Below are 14269 nucleotides of genomic sequence, written 5' to 3' on the forward strand. Positions count from 1 at the left end.
AGCGTGCGTCAACTCATCTATGGACGAAGCTGACAAGATCAAGCACGTCATGAAAGGCATCGATGACCATGCCTTCCAGATGCTCGTCACAAAGAGTCCTCGAATGATTGCCGAGGTCATACAGCTCTGTCAGCAGTGCGACGAGCTGCGCAAGCAGCATGCCTCAACCCGCGCTGCTCAGCCGGACACCGCGGATCTATCTCCCTTGGATTTTGGCCGCGACACTGCCGAAATTTCTGCTATAATGCCGGAGATAAACCAGTTCATCCGCCAGGAAGTCGCACGCCAACTCTCTCTGGCGGCTAGCACACCCGAGCCGTCGACAACCTTGGCTCCTTGACTTCGTCAAGGGATTCAGTAGCGAAGCCATGCCTGCTTATGAGAAATGAGCGCTGCATGAGGGGGGCATGAAATCTCGAGCTATCGAGAAAAATTAAAATTACCTGTCAAGAATTGGCATGAGAAAAAGCACTGAACTATGAAATATACCAAGATCTGGTATTACGTAGAATTCACACTACTGCAGTTCTTCTTTTCAGAAAAAAATGGTCCGACTTATGTGCAAATAAATACATTACAATTTTCTTCAGTATTCTGCAGTGAATGACATGTTTCTGTCACAGCCGTGAGACGGACGCATGCGTGCGCTCTACGTTTATTGAAGCAAATAAACGTTGACATCCCGTAATTTCCGGGTCTAGATACCATAATTTCTGCCCCCCCCCCCTCCCCCCAAAAATCTAGCATCACATGTTCATTCATGCCTATTGAAGAAGGAATTCAAACAAGATACCGCAGAAATTCAATCGGTAGCAGAACTCGAACCATTGACAAGAAAAACAGCAGCCTGCACGATAACCACTCAGTCATCACCCAATTGATGTTGCTGTTACTAACGCTACTACAACCGCCACTAACGCAATTGTTGCTGTCTAGAAGTACCAATAACTTAGACGACTTGATGAAAGACAGGATTGGGGTTTTTCTTATTATGTAAAACTAGTCTTTTAAAGTGGCATGCCATTCTTGAAATGAGGCGCGACTGTGCTTCAACATCCCGTGAGGACTATATTGGGTTTATAGCTGGAAATAATAGAGGGCAATGGTGTTTTATCATGTAATAATAAGCGCCCTTTCTGTGGGGGTGTAAGGTCGTGAGCTTTAAACTAATAAAAGCAACCTTTTGTGTGCGTTTACTTACATTTAAATACTTAAACTATCGTCTTCGCGAGAAATCTCGCCGTGATGATGCATGAAAAGTGAGCATAATCGGCGTGCAAAAGTTGTTTTTAAGTGCATAAGTGATTCTCAAGATAGAAGGAAAATTATTATTAATTATTACTAAATTTTTTGAAAACATATATACACTTGACAGGTGAAGGAAAGCGAGAAGCAGGCGGGCAACTGCCACTCGAAGGGGCACAACGCCTGCCTACTCTTCAGAAAGGAGGAGGCAGAAATATAGAAATGGAAGATAGGAAGAAGGGAAGAAAATATGTAAGAAAGAGAAAGACGGAGACAAATATCAAAGAATAGGAGAAATGAGACGAAAGGTTGAAATGACAGTCGTGCCAATAAATTTAGAATGTGGAACATATACATGTATGATGCAGTACGTTAGAAGAGCACTGGCATAAAATTTGCAACTGCATCAAAATGCGGCAGGAACGTTATACAATAATTTTTCTAGCCTCCTAATGCCGACGCTTTAGTTTGTTTGACAAGAGATATTTATTACCTGTCCTTTAACTGGTCAGTTTACTATCGAGCGCCACTTCATCCGGCCAGCAGTATTGCTCACGCAAACTCGCGCTGAAGCGATTACGGCAAAGTGGTGCGCAAACCATTCCAATATAGGAAGGCTGCAGCGTCACGGGCAAACTATGCATAGCTTCACGAAAGTTCCAAGCTCTAAATTTATCAGTGGCCACATGATAAGCTCACGCCGATTACAAGCTAGTTGTGGCGTTAGTGAATTCATACTTTATTTTATTTATACTGTACGTGTTTTCTAATTCAAGCGCCTTCTTTTTCTCGCAAGAACCAGCGACATCTAAAAACCAAAAGAACTTTCATCTTTGATAAATTAATATTTTTCACTAACCTATAACTACTGACCGCTTTCTAAGGGACAAATACATAGGCGAAAGCAGATTATACGGGAACGAATCATCAGGGTCACAGAGCATTAGTCATTGTCAGAGCATACGCCACCTAAGAGAGGGCATTGCTTAGCGACCCGTGTGTCGTATTTTGCCCCATCCGCTTTTCTCATCAAAGCGTTTTTTTACTGCGGCTCAGTTCCACACGTGTTCCCAAAACACTTTATTTATTATTATTTTATTTTGTATGGCTTACACTGAGGGACACGCGCGATTACGTTTCCTTTTCTTGGTCCGACAAAGCCGAACACCTAAGTCAGTCGCCATTTCGCGGGAGCGCAGAACTCGCCATAAGAGACGCAGCGAGTCTCGCCGGAACACACGCAGCCGCTGTGCGTGCGTCGCAGTCATGCGACGGCGATCCCGGCGGCTGTGTGTCCCCTCTGCCAAATTAGGCGCTGCACGGCACATTTGAGCGCGCGCGCTGCCACGGCCGCAACAGCGCGGCGACGCCGCCGCCCACGCCGCATACAAGGCCGCGTGCGCGAATCCGGCAAGATAAAGCGACCTCGGGCGCGTCATAAAACGGGGTTATAACCGCTTCCCTCGCCACCCCGCGGTCAGGTGCGGGGTGCTAACGCAAACGGCCCGCGCGGGCGCACGCACGCACTGCGCGCCCCGCTGCGTGGCTGCCTCGATGGCCCCTGGCCGCGCTCCCGACGCTCCCTCTAGACCAACAACGCTCCTCGCGGGCCGCCATGCGCGGGCTCCGGCCCAAGAATTATGCCCCTCGTATGTTTCCCGTCTGGCCCATAAAATAAAAGCGCTCGGACTGCGACACCGCCAGCAGGAGAGCCAGAGAGAGAGAGAGCGAACTTGGAGAGAGTAAACAATAAGAGAAGAAATTCGCGAAAACGAAAATAAAACGCGGCCCTGCCTTTGCTGTCTCGGGGAAAATAACGCACGCCGAAGGGAGCCCACAGTGCACGCCGGCTGCGTTGCACACACACAAGCGCACGCTGCCGCTTAAAATTACATCGCCTTGCCCCTTATAGGCAGCGTGGCCACGGCCCTATGTAGTGCGTCGGCGCATGTACTCATGCGCACCCGTAATGCGTGTCGCATGAGTCGTCACGCAGATAATGGCGATGAGGCTCTTTTCCCTGCTGGCGAGAACCGTTGCAGGCTGGAAGAGAAACGGAGAGAGAAGAGAGAGAGAAACTGTTGGACAAGTCGCATTCAGGTAAGTTCGGATGAGTGCCCCCCAGGCGGCCGCAGCGCTCTATGCGCTTAAATCACGAATAACCGTAAACACCATGCGCGTCTACTATACGCGCCTGCGTGTAGGTGTACGTGTTTGTAGGACGTGGCGACTGTTTCGAAATATCTGATGTCAACGGCTTGTTTTCATTATTAGATGTGCGTGTTATCGTCGGTCACGTGTGCCTGAAGTGCAAGCTCCCTGCTTACTTGAGAGTAGAGCGCAGGTGACACGTTCACTCACGGAACTTTACGGCGCAGGTTACACGTTCAGTGAAACGTCATTGTTACGAAATAGCTTTTATCGAACTATCGTTTTAACCAAAATTTACCGCGACACGACCGAAGCGCATGTTTTGCATCTGGTTATTCCAAGTACACACTTGCGGGGAAACCACTTATTACGAGCCGACCGAAATTCAGCGACCCATATGACGCCGACAAAGATACCGACCTCCTCAATTCGCTCATTCTGGATTTTCACGCGCACGCATTCTGGAGGCAGCGGATGACTCAGAGCTGCAGTGGCCTGTACAGAAGCACGCAACAAACAGTCGGCGAAGAGCCATGTATACGACAACTTATATGCATTTGCACTCGCCGACACAGTTTTTCCTGTTATTTGTAGGTCCGGCCACTGACAACGAAATCGCTGACCTTGCGTGCGTGTAGGTGAAGACGAGAACACGAATGCATTGTATTATAGGAATTTTCTGCCCCCTCCTTTCTGAAGAGTAGGCAGGCGTTGTGGCCCTTCCGGTGTCAGCTGCCAGCCTGCCCCACACTTTCCCTTTCCTGTCTAATGTAGATATGTTTTTAAACCAAACAAATATATAAGTAAATAAATAAAAAACACAAACAACGTTGCAGACGAGAAACATCCTTCATTTGCTTTGTAACAGAACGAAATGCGGTGGCGGTTAAGAAGGCCTTACGGGGTGCGATAATAAACTGGAGGACGCACTACTGCAGCCAGGAATAAACACTTAACACACACTGCTGAGCCTACAAGTGCTGAAAAAACACCTAAATAAAGATGTTGCGATAATGTCGGTAAATAACGTTAGCTTTTATAAATTCGTGGTTTAAAGACCTCCAGAGTCTTCCTGTACATTCACGAGCAGCTTTAATATGATATCGCATATGTCAAAGTAGTTCTTCTAACGAATGAACCAGTGCACAGAGCCCATGGTACTTGGAAGATGAAGCACGCGTTCGTCCAGAGTTTGGCATGTCGAGCTCCCCATTATTAAGCAGTCTATGAAAGATGTCGGCGCAGCGAGACAACGACGTTCTGACGGTCTGGCACAGACGCCACCGACGACTCGGCCGCCGTGCCTTTACAGGCAGGCAACCGGCGACAACTTCCAAACTTTGTGAACACAAACTAGACACGCGGAATGGCACAAAAATGCACAATATCACGGCAAGGTGACGTCGCGGAAGAGGTAATCTGCGTAGGTGCAAGTGGTGAGAGTAAGCTAGACCAAACTGAGATACGCAAACTGAGATAGAGCTCAGTGGCTGCGTAGTATGAAAGAGATCCCTGGGTAGAAAAGCCAGACAAGATCAAAAAGCCCAAGACTTAGAAGCGAGAAAAGAAAATCGTACTAGATGCATATGAGTGACCGGGTGGATGCTGCACCTGCAGAGGTAGCGCCTAACGCGTCGAGCATTATAGTTGGGAGTCCCTGGGTTTTCCTGGGACGTTCTAGTGATGCACTCGCCATATGGTATTGCGATTCCAAATGATTGCCTGAGAGTTATGCTACAGGTATGCATTTCTTTTTCTTCGTTTCACTTACGACAGGCGACGACGAGGCTTCAATTTCGAATAAAAAAATTGTACAAAAATAAGCTAAAAAATTGTACAAAAATAAGCTTATTCGGAATGGCCACTTTTGATGCCAATCACTTGTCCTAACCCGTGGTGTCGCCAACCTCAACACCACTGTGGTGGCGCTGCGTTATCAAGATAAGTGTAAGAGAGAATAAACAATCAAGGCATGGGGTCTATCGCTTATACTGACATTTAACTTTCATTTCCAAAAATATCAGCGGTAAAGAAGCTGTACGTTCATTAAAATCTCGTTACATGTTTCCTGAAAGCTGCCTGATAAGCGTACTCACTCCTGCGATTCAGTTACAGATGCTTTACAATGAAATAAGTGCAGTTGCATGTATAGGTAAAAGAGAGAGAGAGGAATTTGATTCGACGGAAAACACAGAAGTTGGCTTGAGCTTGCATGATCTATGCTACTCTGCACTGCGGAAAGGCGGAAATGAGAAGTAGGAAAGAGGGATGCGAGGATCGATTAGAAGGATGCACAAAGTTGGATGCGCAATCAGATGCGTTCGAAGCGCCAGCCGATGCGTTCGATACGTTCGAGACACCAGCCCAGTACGATGCTGTACAGTTCTTCCCATGTATCCTTCAATGTTGAAGTGTCGCGCATTTTGGTTGAAGTTATTTGTTTAAAGTAAAGCCGCCACTCCTCAAACACAGGCTTAATATCGCATTAAGCCTGTGTTTGGTGCAGATTGGTGTCTATCACACATCATGAGCCCATCGGCACGCACCCAGCATAATGCAACCGCTTAACATCAATTTGCTCTAACCTATCAGAGTGACTTTTCCAACATATTTCAAGCCTGAAGCAAGTACTCGGCATTAAAGTTCATAATTGATCACGTGTTGCTATATTTATCTCGGAAACGCGGACAGCTACAGTGGTCCCACGACGCTGCGCTGGGTCCGTCGATGCGACGTTAGATGAAGCCAACGAGCTCGCACAACAGCACGCTCAGCGAGGTGCCCCGAAAGAGCCCTGCGCATGCTGTGCCCAGGGATGCAGCATGAAAGGAGTGAGACGAAGGAAGGGCGCCAAGGCAAGCAACGGGAAGGAGGGGGCGTATAACACAGGACAGCGGGTTTGGTCTGCGGGCGCTGTAAATCACATTTCAAACCGAGCGCCTTTCCCACTGAGCCGGCAGGCCAGGCCAGCGAGGTGAAGGGCGGTCGGGGGGGCGGGCAACGGAAGAAATGGGGAGGCCGCCGGTTCGAGCCCGCGGCGTCGTGCTGGAGCCAGCAGCGCGCGTTTAATGGTGCTCGTAAGCGCTGGCCCGGGCAGTTAAGGTTGACGCCGCTATTACATTTTGTCACATAAAGGCTGAGTTATGGCCGAACCCCAGGGATGTTGTAATTGTTTCTCGTCCCGCCTTTTTTTCCTCCTTTCCTTCTCCCGTGGCCGCTCTCGCGCCTGCCTTTGGTCGAATCCCGTGAGCTCGGAGATATATATATATATATATATATATATATATATATATATATATATATATATATATATATATATATATATATATATGGAAACGTCCACTGGCACCCGTGTGTCTGTGTGTTTGTGGGAAAGTGGGGCCCAGGGAAGAGAGACGCGGGGCCGCGGCGCAGTGTTTCTAATTTCTTGTCCTTTTACGACACGCCGCTTTCTTCGCGCCGCACCGCGCGGTGAAAAAGCGGCAGGCTGAAACGAAATGTATATGTATTATTTTTCTGCCGTAATCAGGCCCCACCAGGCGCGCACTCCGAGCGATTCACCTACCACCGACCCTGTGCCGGTGGCCGTTTAGAAGCCTTCGCTATACGCGAGCAGGCCGTAAGTTTCGCCGAAGAGTTAGGGGAGAAAAAAAAAATTATAGAAAGAATAGGGAGAGTGGAGGCCGAGAGTTTTTAGCTCTCTCCCAGTGTGCCCTCGGACTTGTTCTCGGGCTTTGAATTATTCCTCCAGGAGTTAAGGCTCACGACCCTTTGTGTCAGAGACATTTTGCTTTGCTCAAGAAGCCGCTGAAAAGGGCACTCCAAAGAAGTTTCTCGCGGACGCTGCTCAAGCATGTGGAGCCACTCGAGCACACGGAAGTCTTTTATGTGAGCAAGCACGGGTAGCGAAGATGCGCGTCTTAAGAGCGCATAGCAGATTGGGTGTCGCTTGAATGGTCGTTTGCATCGGTCGCCAACCTAGTTGCACCTTAACGACCTGCAGTAAAATTGAATTGTATTCGTACCGCAACAAGCTGTGGCGGCGTCACCGGGGACAGAGCTCCTTGGAATGACGTGGTCGTTGTTCAGGTGCGGAGCAGAAAAATAAATGCATCGCGAAAACAAATAATCCATAAATAGCACTAGCTACCACCACTCTGTTGGGGAACATTATGTAGTACAGCCATATAAAGAGCCTCGCTACAGTCATAGTGACATAGCACTGCTTACATCTGTATAAGCGCGTCGCATGTGGTGTAAAAATACGAAAAAATATGGTGTGTTAATTTCAAGAGCTGAAATATATATATATATATATATATATATATATATATATATATATATATATATATATATATATATATATATATATATATACACAGTGTGTCCCAACTATCATGCACCAAGATTTACAAATTGCCAGGTAGCTGGACAGAAAAGACGTAATGTTATTTGCCATCGCTTGTAGATACTCAAATTATATTTTGAATTGCACCTAAATACATAATCATTCTTAATTAATTATTCAACTCCTCTAATATTATAATTAGATGAAGAGTGTCAATGAGAAAATTGTAGAGCGAATGAAAAACTCCCGATACAGCTTTCTGTTGCTCAATACGTGCTACATGAAAGTGTTTTTCTTTTTTTTTTTCGAGCGTGAAAGAATCCCGTGAATACACGCAAAATTGCCGCGCGACTGGCCGCTCGAGGCACTTTGCACGCATTCGCGGGGCTGTTTCACCCTTGGAAAAATACTTTTATGTAACACGTACTGAGCTGCAGAAAGCTGCATAGGGAGTTTTTCATGTTGCTCTACAATTTTCTCAGTGAAGTGTTGCACGGAGGGCAGCAAGCTCAGAGGCCGTTGTCGATGTCAAATGGAATGTCCAGATCATATGGAATGGCGTGTCCATCGGTGTAAACATGCAGGCGGACGCGGTTGTCTTCTTTCAAAACAATGATGTTGCCCGTTTCAGAGCTGCCGATTACATGCCTCGCTCCAGAGATATAGTGCAATGGTAACGGCGTGCGCTGAGTGTCATAGATGCGACTGAAACTTGTATGCAGTCTAGCAGTCTGTGAAGACCAAAACACTGCAATCGCCCAGCAAGAAAATTGTGCCCAGATGTCATAAATATGCATCTTATTAGAAGAGAGTACCCACTCGGCGTTGCTAACTGAAAGTTGTTGAAATTCGGCTTATATTATGACGTAAGATGTTTTTTTAAATGCTGCCTATTGAGTTACGCTAGTGCGTTGCGATGAAGTTGGACAGATGGCCGAAGGGTCAATGTTCAAACATCCTGGGCATGTGAAAGGTGGTCGGGCGGAACAAATGTCGGCAAGTGTCATAAAGACTAGATTCACTTGTAGCCAATGACTTTCTCCTCTTACTCCTTCATACGCTGATAGGAAGACGTGTATGTGACATCATTCTGCAAGGCATCTCGCATCTGCTGACGTGTCTCGCCGGACTCCCAGATTCAGATATCTGATATATCGATATCTGGACTATCCTTGACAATGACCCGACAAGGCCTAAGAATAGCCAGGCTGAGAAGTGTGAAGTTTAACACTCGGCCTTGAAGGCCTCCTTGAAGGAAGCTCGAAGAATAATCTATCACACTTCAAATAGCTGTGCATCTGACGAAATCCAGTACCGCCTATTCCAACATTAGTCAAAACAGCAAGGCTACATAGCTTGATGTTCTAGATTATCGTACCTACACTTGTCCTCGAGGAACATTGCACAATTCATTGCTTCATATTAGTTTGTTATTGGACAAATGAGGCCATCAATAATGTTATCTATTAATGACCACTCGCACCAGAAGTCCTCCATAGTAAATAGGAGCACTTCATAAATAGGCGCCGCAAACACCCTTGATTCCATAAGCTTCCCTATGCAATTAGCAAGAGTGACGGGTGGTGTGAAGCCAGGTCAAACATATATTTGCAAGGTTTAAAGAGAGACACCATGCGGCTGACTTTTCCTTCACAAGGAATCAAAATATTTCGTTCAAAGATTCGTCCTAAAGGTCCAGTAACACGCTTCGAACTTTCTGGCCAAGGTTTACGAGTGCTGTGCATGTGACGCCGACGGGAGACAACAGCAGGCAATATGCTTAGGCCGCTTAGGTGGTGCGCGACTCAGCAGTCATTCTCTGCATTACTCTAGCAAAGACAGAGTTAAAAGTGACTCGTCGACACGCTGCTGCCGTCATCGTCACGGCATAGTGCCTGTGAATCTGAACTTGTCCTGTCGTCATACAGTTTGGAACGTTTCAAGATGATACCACAAGTTATGCACGTATTTGGGGGCGCTAAAGAAGTTAGGGGAGCAACTCTGCGGCAGTAAATCAGTTCAAAGTTTAAGAAATCGCTGAAGTATATTGGATTTTTTTTGTTCTTTCTTTCTTTAGGTGGAAGAATTGTTCGCTTGTCTTGAATGCTAAGACATGCCATGTGTCTGACGCTTCTAAACCCGTCTTCATCACGCGCTCATCTATATTTATGCGTGCCTTTTTCCACAAAAGCCCTAAGCAGCTCACAACAAGTTCGCTTCGCATGTCTATATACTGGCGAGGTCAAGAAGGCTCCTTAGCTTTTTTATACAACTTCTACGCTTCTCTGACCAAACTCGCTTCATATGCAATGTAGCTGCATAGTCCTCACAAGAGTGTGCCGACAGGTTCTCACATGACCTATTCTTTGCTGCAATAGGGAAAAACAGACGGCACTGAAAACCAAGAACAGGCAAGCGCAGCCGGCTTTCGCAGGCAGGCCTATAATTAAAAGGCCATCGGTCTGCATTAGCTGGAACTGCCGAAGCAGCACCAAAATCCCGACGCGCTGTCACCGCCAACGGATCCCGAAAACAGCGCGAGCACTGTTCGCCTAATGAGGATGAAACCAAAAATAATTTCTTTCCCGATAGCTTCTCCTGCACGTGCTAGCACGCACGCCAGGGCGCAGCAATGCATAGGAAAACAGCGCGTGTGCCACGCCCTGAGAGCTCCTGCTGCTGCTTCTGCTTCCTCTCTGCTGTTCTTTCTGCTGCCGCAGAATGCGACGCGCGATTACGCGAAGTCGAACGCACAAGGTTTCTGAAATTGGCAGCGGCACAGGTAAATGCGTTGCCTACATTCGAGAATGGGAAAGCGCAGTGCACGGACGCCACAAAAGTGTTTGATGTGACAGCATTCAAGTATACCTGCCGGCTGTGTCGGAGAATAATCATCGGCGAGTTTATTTCCCAGAGAAAACACAGAAGTTCTTCAAGGTGCGTGGACGATTAGGGAAGAATCGTGCGGTAACTTTAGCGCGTTAAGTTACGTCGCAAGTACTTTCGTCTCTGTCTTTTTCATAAAATATACTACTTTAACCCAGCTCTTAAAGAAAAATTTTTCGCCACACCAAGTTACATCTCGTCTCGCATTGACCATGAACACAAAGTTGAAGTACCATCTTGTCGAACTGATTTGTGCCATTCCTCCGTTTTGCCGAGAACAGCCATTAAATGGAACCGCCTTTCCGTCTCCACAGTCTCGATTTGTGACACCACTAACTTCAAGATCGCCGTTCAAGTGCCATATAGTTTGATTTTCTATTCTTGCCCTGTACTGCAAATATCGTATATTTTTACCACTCCTCTCTGTTGTGGCTACTAGGCCCTGAAAGTATGTATAATAAATAAATAAATAAATAAATAAATAAATAAATAAATAAATAAATAAATAAATAAATAAAAGTATTATTTAAACTCTGAGCAAATTCGGCATTCTTGTACGTGCCTCACGCATCCCATACACATGAAATTAGACCCAATTCCAAGACAAAGGGACGTGGATGTAAACGATTGACTAATATCGAGCATGTACGGCACAGCTACTCTGGATATATATATATATATATATATATATATATATATATATATATATATATATATATATATATATATATATATATATATATATATATGAGAGAGAGAGACACAGAGAGAGAGTTTAAGCAATGTTCAAAAATCATTTCTGGCAGTTAGCACAATTATAATCCTTGAGCTGGATTGCCCGAACAGGCAGGCCGACATTATATGGACCAGAAATCAAAATGCATAATCGAGTAATCAACCAAAATTTACTAATTCTGTTTCTAACTGTTCAGTTAACAGCACATATTGCACTTTGCAAATTTTAACACTGCTGTTTGTTAGGCGTGTTGTTGAACTGACTTGACAAGGATATTTAACGCCAGCAAACGAGGCCAGAAAGGGAAACGACAACACAATGCGCTCTGTTGTCGTTTCCGTTTCTGCTCTTCGCCGGCGCTAAATATGCTTTACAAATTTTAGCCTGGGAGTTCGCAAGGCAGATCCAATTCGAACGAATTCTCAGGAGGACACCTATTTCGAGATAATAATTACCGAACTTTGCGAAGGAACTCATTGGCGGTTCGGTTATATTTGTGCTTCAATGCATAAAACGGCGCTTTGTTAAAAAAAAGTAATTAGAATGACTGCGATTTTACAGAAGTGTCGTGGGCCATATTTAGAAAATTATGTCATACACAGAATTATTTTCAAGTGGATATGCCTTGCAGTCTCACAAGCTAAAATTTCTAAATTGCAATATTTCACGCAAGGTAATTAGATAAAAACTTAGTGTGAATTTTAGTAATTATCAGATTATGCATTTAGCTACAATTACTAACTGCATCATTAATATTACAAATGATCATTATAAATTGACACCGCGGAACTCTAATGAATGCGCGTGAAAATAAGAACAAGGACAAAAAAAGCAGTGAAGAGTTGAGCAGGACGTATCAAGAGCGCAAATGCGGCGTCGAACACTTGCTCGACGCAACTCGCCCGTCAAGAATTCAAGCTGAACGAGCGCTCAAACATACGCCAGTATTTAAAAATGAGCACTCATAGCTTGTGAGTGCTGTTCTGAAGCTGAAGCGACAGCGCCTGTTCCCTTCATCCTATAAGTGGTCGAAATTAATCCTGCGTCTCCCACAACTTCTTGATTTATAACCATATTGTGATTTTGGCACGCAAAACCTCAGAATTTCATTATTTATCCATGCGCTTGGCGGTCTTAAACGCCGTTTTGAAGCTTCCGCGAGAATATCCCAGAATGAAAGCACCGAAGCGCCCTGTTGAAATTGCCCACCTGATAGGCCCCGAAATCCCCCAGCTGTATTTCATTTATACCTACAAGAGCGTTCGTGTGCACACTCAGAGCGCGTGTGTCTGTATAGAATTATGTGTATGCGTGTTTCTGTTCGTGGGCCCAATGTTGTGTTGCGAGAACTTATGAATCAATGGTTTCTATGGCAATCAACAATGTAGTGTTAGATTAATCAAAGGGAGAGTTGTCACCTATAGCTAAACGTAGCACAAGGTTACAGAGAGCATACCAGTCTATCGAAGAGACGGTTTCGAATGTGAAGAAAATTTCTCCCTGGTCTTGTGATGAAATCTATAGGACCATAATCTACCTGTGGCAGTCGTTTTGCTATCTGAGCATGCACAAGACAAGTTGGTAACGCAAGGAGAGAGAGAGAGAGAAAATAAACGTTATCCAGAATAGCACGCGAGCGACGCGAGTGTCGATAGCTATGCCGCTCTGAGTAGCTGGTCCCCTCATGAATTATTCAATAAGTGCAATCGTTGAAACATTGATTTAACTAAATTAGTTCTGCGCGAATCCGCAAGTTGGAATAAGACTCATGATTGTGCGATATTAGCCTAATTATTGCGGTTGTGGCTGTGGGATATATAGTACCCAGTTCAGTTAAATGAGTAATGTTTCGTGCACCTTACTGTCGGTGTATTTTACTTTCTTCCTGTTCATGATGTTCTAAAAGAAAAACTTGTTGGCGCCATTCCAGATGAAAGTGTCACGAAGCTACAAGTTGATCATTATTTGAGCTCGAGCTCCCACCTGCTTGTGGTTAACTCAGCTGGAAGGATGTCCGCTCTCGTGGTACGGCAGTGACAGCGTGTTTCAACCATGGACGAAGACATAGTTTTCTTCAAGCCTGAAGCTTTCTGTCCGAATGCATGCGTGCGTGCATGCGCCACCCCCCAAAACAGGCTGCGAGATGGAAAAGAGTCGACCGCGTACGGTGATGGAGTGCCTGTCAAACTCTATAGAAATGGGAAATGGACACCTCAATATTCATCTTTCTTTGTGCAAGTACCCAGCTAACGGATTAAACCGACGCTTGAGATGACCCTGTTTTTGACTGATTGAAAGTTGAAGTCAACAATTATTCAAACGTGGTCTAAGCTGCAAGCTTTCGCAAGGTTTCGTATATAGTAAGCACAATATTTATGCTCCTCATCTTCCACTCTTTCTTTGCCTTTCTTTCTTGGCTTTCCTCGCCTTTTCTTTCTCATCTTCGATATCGAGCTTCGTGAGAAAAAAAAAAAAGGCCGGTTACTAAAGCTAGGAACTGTCACTTACATAAAAAAAAACCAAAGAGTACTCGAAATGTCCGTGTTTGTTCTCGCTGTGCCTGCGTTAGTTCTGGTTTCTATTTTCATGCTCGCCGCGGTGAAGGGTGCGCACTGTCAAACAAGCGCGAGCAGCTGCGCTAAACGGCCGCAGAATCATCGTTAGTGTGTCGACACGCAAAATCTGTGCGTCAAAGAGCTCTTTCGTCACGATCCTAATGGAGCGGGCCGCTGATTGGAGCGTGATTACGATGAGTGGGGGTGCAAACGCTCGGTTGTAATCGATCGCAAGCGGCTGCTTTAAGCAGTTTGCCATAAGTTAAAATCAAAGGAAAGTCAGCGGTAAAAGGGCAGCTCTCAAAAGGAGAAAAACACCACGGTAAAGGGATTCGATATCCAGTGATG

The 14269-nt window shown here is 45.6% G+C and overlaps 1 protein-coding gene across 1 annotated transcript in view; it reads right to left on the bottom strand.

The window, feature by feature from the left end:
- LOC135917540 (uncharacterized) overlaps nucleotides 1–14269 on the bottom strand; it is a 680547-nt gene that overhangs the window by 498052 nt on the left and 168226 nt on the right. The window lies entirely within an intron of this gene.

This window comes from Dermacentor albipictus, chromosome 1 (genome assembly GCF_038994185.2).
Source record: "Dermacentor albipictus isolate Rhodes 1998 colony chromosome 1, USDA_Dalb.pri_finalv2, whole genome shotgun sequence".
In the NCBI taxonomy this organism is placed as follows: Eukaryota; Metazoa; Arthropoda; class Arachnida; order Ixodida; family Ixodidae; genus Dermacentor; species Dermacentor albipictus.